Genomic DNA, 6,553 nt, shown 5'->3' with positions numbered 1-6,553 from the left:
TAGTTAGTTAGGGGTGGTCGCTCAGTCGTGTCTGACTCTCTGCGACCCCACGGACTGCAGCCTGCCAAGCTCCTCTGTCCTTGGGATTCTCCAGCCAAGACAATCCTCCCCTCAAATGGGGTGATGCCAGACTGAGAGGGAGGAGAGACCTAGCACCCCTGGAGGAGGCTTCCGTTCTGGGCATTCGGAGCCAGTCCCTGCCTGTGCACGGCCTTCAGGAGGCTGGGTGAGGAGGGGCACAGCACCCCCTGGGACTGTGTGAGCTCAGGCTCAGCTCCACTGCTCTGTCTCACTTTTGCTCAAGTCCTGCCCAGGGCTTCGTCTGAGGGCCAGGGAAGGGTGCGCTCACCACAGAGATGCGGGATCCTGCAGGGCTCAGCCTCCAGCCTCCCCTGGACTGCTCCAGAGTTGGGTCTGTGGAAACATCCAGGCGTCCAGCCGTGGTCTGGCCTCCCCAGACGTGCCGGAGCCCCCCACCCCCACAACGCTCCCCCTTCCTGACTCTCACTGCTTTGTCACCCCTTTGTTCACTTCCTACATTTTCACTCAGATGTGGTTTCGTGTTTTCTTTCCAAGGCATATTTTGCATGGAAGAATGCTTTCAGTGCGCTGAGGCCCTAATTGCCAAATCATGGTTGCCAAAACATGTTATTTTGGCTTCAAGCTGGTACAGAGCAGGAGGCATTTCCCCTTTTTGGTGAAGGAAAAAAAAAAAACAAAAACAAGAAGCTTCTTCAGCAGCCCAGGGGCCAGCAAAGACAAGGGGCTGAGGCCTCTGTGGCCCATCCAGCAGCCTGTGAGGGTGACCCCACTCCAGTCAGCCTCTTAGTCAGGGTGGCCGAGGTGACGGGCCCTGGCGTAGCGGGCGACTCCGAAGTGGGGCAAGGAGGAGGTGCAGGGCTGGCTAGGGTAGGGGGTGAGGGGCACGGGCAGAGGGTGGCCTGAGACCAGCTGCCACCGGGGGGGTCCCTGCCCTGCCCGGTGCTGCCCCAAACACTGCTGCCTGAACACTGCAGACACACGTGTCCAGCAGGCACAGGGATTCCAAGTGGAGACAAACCTGGGGCCCGGGGAAGCAGGGGGAACCGATCAGTATGAGCTGTATTGCTGCTAATTAAGTCCTGATCCCCTGGCTCCACTTGAAACCAATTACGGAGGGGGATCGAGTTCTGAGAGCAGGTGCTAACTGGTTGCAAAAGCCACGTCGGTCATTTCAGGAAAAGGTTTCGCAGGTAGCTCCAGTGAGGACCAGCTCAGGACCAGGCTTTGCCGAGAAAATTCATCACTGAACGTTGCCTCAGGACACCAGGAGCGCGGAAGAACCCTCCTCTTCCTGTCAAAAAGAACTGTTTTCCCATCCTCTGTTTTCCCCTCGGTAGCTGACTTTCTCCTTGCATGGACAATGGTGTAATTTAGAAGCGAGTAAACACTCTCCCGGAGATACCAGCGGCAGCCTCTTTGCAGCACAGACAATATGGTATTTGTTGGGGCTCAAATGCCAGTCCAGAGTTGGCCCCACACAATCCAGCTCTCTCCTTTCCCAGACTGTTGAAGAAAAAAAAAAAAATTCTGATCACACATGTGTAAACACACTTCATTGCAAATATTTATTTGAAGGAAGCCTGAGAGTTCTGTGAGTATTGTGTGCGTGTAAAGAGGAACTATGATAGAGTGTTAAGTACCTGGGAATACTCTAGCGTATTTTCTTCTTCTTCAGAAACTTTGCCCATACTCTAGAAATTTTGGCCTGAAATAATGGCTGGGCATGGACTGGGCACTTCTGTGTGCCAGGGGCTCTGCCAAGTGTTTTACACAAATCCTTGTTTAATCTTCACAACGATCCTGTGAAATGGGTGTGGCTTAGGGAGGTTAACTAACACATCTAGTAACTGACTGGCCAACCACTTGAATTCTACCTGAGCCTGTATCTTTTAATGCAGTCCTGTTATCCCATCTCCCAGCTCTGGATCCTGAACAGAAAGAGCAAAATATCTTGCTGTGCGTGCCCAACAAGTAACAGTCAATGAATGAATGAACACACGGGGCTCAGGTAGTATTAAGGATTAGCCCCAGTTTCATATTAAAACAGTAACCTGGGAAATGGTTCTACTATCTGTTAAGTCTACCAGTCTGGAGATCTCATAGTTGGGGGACATATTTGTACTGATTAAATATATATATATATATATATATATATATATATATATATATATTGCAAGGGTCTTCCTTTGATCTTCGTGGGACATGTTCTTAATCCTGGCAGCATCGGACCTACATTTGGCACATTTTGATGAAGCTCCAGGCAAGTTGGCTGAAGTTGCTGGCACTGACTCCAGGAATCATTATCAACATAATTTCCTTTTTCTTATGACATGTAATCCCTTTCCTAGCCTCACACCCGGATCTTCCGACTACTCTTGGTATTGGGAGCCTGCTGCTTTGAGTCATGCATCTAACCTCCGAGCACAGGCTTTCTCTGGAACGCATTCTGTGTTTATTGCACTATTTATTAGCTTTATAGCAACAGAGCCGAGTTCTTCTTTGGTGTCTTTCTTTTTTTTTTTTTTTCAATTTCAAAGCATTATTTACTACAATGCTGTTGGTTTGTTTCTAGGCAGTTACACGTGTCTTTCTTTGGATTGTGCACGCTGTTCAGCCCCACAGAAAGAGTGGTTTGGATTCTCGTTAGCACCTGGACTAACTTGAAAGATAATTGAAAGCGTGGATATTTATGTGAAACATTGTTTTATGGTTTTTGATTAAAAAAAATATTTCCCTTGATGGTGCTTGGAGATACTGTGAGATGAGAAAGGACTGAACTCAACAATTAAAGCACAGAATCAGAAATGGTAAGGGGAGTTTTAATGACTGGATTTAGCTCTGATGAGGGCAGTCAGGTCCTGATTCTGTTTCATTTTCCAGCTCTTCCTCTGTCGTTTAGATTAATCTTGAGTAGTTCACAGGTTCTCTGGCTCTTTTTCACTATTGCTGTAATGAAGAAAGAGTGCATTTTTTTTTTTTTTTGGCCGGAAGATTTAGTTTAAAAATTGTAACACAAGTTAAAAGTGATTGATTAAGAGAATCCAGGTCCGCATACTCCCACCCACTTCTATCCACCATTTTCTGGAATGCTGTGTTTGCCCACACAGCTTAACTGTCGATTAGATTGCTTTCTTCCTTTCATCCATGTGGGTCCCTGTCTATGCAAACAGACTTCCCTAACTCTTTAGGACCGTGACCTTTAAAGTCTGCCTGAGGAATGTAAGAGAACTGCACATTTTACAAAACTGATGTAAGACTTGTTCAGAACTTCAGAAAAAAACTGCAAGGGGAGGGCCTTACATTGCATTTTTACAAGAGGCCCATTCAACAACACAGGATATGGCGAAAATAAAACAGGATTGGGTGGGATGCCTGTTTGGGTTCTCAGGGGGCCGAAATCAAAGAGGTGTGCAAACTATTCTGCATAAATCCCTGCCATCCGCTTTGATAAACAAGATTACGGACTTGAAAGGTCGATTATATATTCTTAAGGAGAAATGCCAGGTTCTTGTTAATGTTTGTGCCTGTCAGGATCTTAAAATAGACTTGAGTGAGCTAATCACATTGATGGCCACGTACAGCAGTGGGGTAAGAGCTTAATACAATTTTATTACCTCCTATGGGCAAATATTTGCCTCTTGGGACACACCCACTCCCTCCAGAATAGTCTATTGTAAACAATTGGCTCCCCTTTTACAAGAGCTGAAATCTTTATGATGTTTGGGAATGCTGAAACCAAAGGCTAAACAGCTTATTTGAATCTTGTCTGGCAGCCAGTAATGCTCACCAGTTGATTTTTCCCTCTCTTTTTTCTCACTACTATGCCCAAGGCATGTTCTAGAAAACTAACATTGGCAAAAGTTCTCTTCACCCTTCCTAGTTTTGTTCCTGGGAATGACGATCGGTGGGTTTTTTAGAATCTCGCTTGTAGTTCCAGCAGACAAAGACCCCGCCTCCGTTTTCCTCGGCCTTCATAAACCTGAGCATTACTTCAAAGTCTCAGATCTCTGATTGAAAGAGGTGAGAGTTATTTCTGATAATATTGCTGCCAGGATTTAAGCCTACAAGATTTAAGCCAGACTGCTTGCCTGGCTCGTGGAAATGCAATGAGTGTCTCCCCCAAATGCTTTCTTATAATCAAGTGGACACTCGGTTAACATCATTGCTCCTAACTTGTGTAGGTTGTGTTGTGAGGTCATGTGAAGCATTAATTTCAGTAATCTTCACTTGGCTCCTTTAACAGGGATAAACAGATTAAAAGAATGAGACTTTTTTTTTTAACAGAGAGAACACAGTATTTTTTTCTCTTGTTAACGTGTGGCTAGATGTGCTTGTATGCGTATTTACGTTCATGCTCACTCACAGAATTGCATTTCAGAAATATTTAGGACTGCTTAATATCATTCCCATTGTCAAAACTGGCTTAGTCTAAGCAGATTAATGCAATTCTGGCCCAAACGGGAATCATCTGTGTTCCAGCCAGCTTTCAAAATTAGGAAAGCCTAGTTGATTCATATGTAACTTTTAAAAATGTGTTTGGCTTGTTAATCATGCTTAAATTCTATCAAAGGAAACATTGCTTTTGCACCATCATAAGCCTCCTTTCAAATTATTCTCATACTTTTGGAGCCATGCAAGTTACCATTGTGGTGTATTGACGGTTAGAGGCATGTACTATGTGGTAGGTCTAAGTCGTGTGTGTTTATATATATGACTGTGGGGTATTTGCAAGTTAGGTTAAACTGCTACATAAGTAGAACCAAAACTGTATTGTGGTTTAAACACAACAGGAGTTAATCTCTTGCTCAAGTAAGAGTCCAAGGTGAATGACCCTGGCCAGACAGTGGCTTTCCTCCAAAGTGTCCAGGAAGAGAGGGAGGGAGACCTGGAGTCAATGTCTAGTAGTCTTTACCACCGTAGGTAGTTGTATGTGTCTAATATATGCACATACTCGTTTGCATTCAGGCAGCATGTGGGCATCTACCTGGCGCAGAAATCAGTATAAACAAATCACACACACACATCTATGCAAACCCAGGAATAATATCAGTTCCTCTTTTACAAAAGCAGTAACGTATATTAGGTTTCAGGAAGACGAAAGTCAATGTAAATGGCCCTGGCAGAGAATGCCTTTTCCTATTTTGTCTGCAATGGCATTAAATCAAAAGGTAAAAGAAACAGTGATCAAGAGGGAGAGATTAGTAGTCGGGGGGACTAAAGGAAGAGGCTTTCTGCAACCTCCTCTTTCAGAGTTTTATCACCAGCCACCCTCCTCCTTCACGTTTCCTCCTGACATCTATTCCTGTTTGTTCATTGCTACTTGAGAAAGTCTCTGTCCTCCCCTCCTTCAGGCAGTCCTGACCACCCAGGTCTTCAGTGGCAAAAAAAGATCCTGTCTTTTCCTCTCTACACGATGAATATGCCAGATGAGCAAGACACCCAAGAATATCCGTTATTTAAAAACATTACTAGATTACTGGCTCTAAGACAAAGGAAATGGCCGGAGTCCTTGTATCTGGTAAAGTCGTGGCCATCTGATGTGCCTGATAGCTTTAGAAGGCAGATATCTTGGAAAGAGTCCAGCTTCTTGAGTTGCTCAACACTTCAGCCCATACTGAGAGTGGAAAAGAAGGCAAAAGCTGCAACTTTGCCGAAGGAAGGGGGAAACCCACAAAGAAGCCAACCTGACATTTATCAGCATGAGCTCTTTTGTTTTGGTGACATAACACACCCTGTCAGTTCCTGGCATGCTTATTTTCTGGCTTGCCTGAAGTAACAACAATGCCAGTTACTAGAAATACAGAAGCTATAAATGGTAACTGATAATATTATGCATATTTCTAATGACTTGAAAAAATATGTTTTCAGAAAACTGCCTTGGAGGCGCTAGTTTCAGTTCTGTAACTCAAGGGGTGATAAGATTAAGCCGTGTGAATCTCTGCTTCCTTGGGCTGAGCTCCTTCAACGTCTGCTCAAGCTTCTGGTTGAGTGCTGGGCAGCCTCTGGCCTTGTCTTTGAAACAGAAGTTGGAGGGGACCCTAGAAGGGAGAAGGGCTGGGTGAGGCCTGGACGGCAGCCAAGATTCAGCTACTACTGGCATTGGCCTCTGCTGGCTGACTCTGTTTGAAGGTCGTTTGGCACTGTGGGCTGGGATGAATTCAGTACTGGGATGTCATTGCTGACCCTTGATTGCCTGATTCTGCCCCCAAATGAGAAGTCATTGAGTCGCCACCTTCAAATATTATACATAAGAACGTGATAAAAACTTGCTAATGGTTGCATCGTCTTCATTTAAACATTGCCACTGGGTTTTCTCCAGAACCCAGAAATATGTATTTCCTTAGTAAACTTTTTGATGTGGAGAGCCTTCTGAAAGCCAAAATCTCTGTCTTGAGAGTTAGTGGGAAGTACCAAAAAGGTCTAGCCCTGCCCAGAGAAGCCTCTGACTTTCTTGAAAGTGAATTTGTGGCCTAAATTTCACCTCTGGTTAAGTTGATAGAGCAGATTGTGC

Source organism: Bos javanicus, chromosome 6, assembly GCF_032452875.1.
Source record: "Bos javanicus breed banteng chromosome 6, ARS-OSU_banteng_1.0, whole genome shotgun sequence".
Taxonomy (NCBI): Eukaryota; Metazoa; Chordata; class Mammalia; order Artiodactyla; family Bovidae; genus Bos; species Bos javanicus.
Note: the sequence above shows the minus strand (reverse complement) of the source record.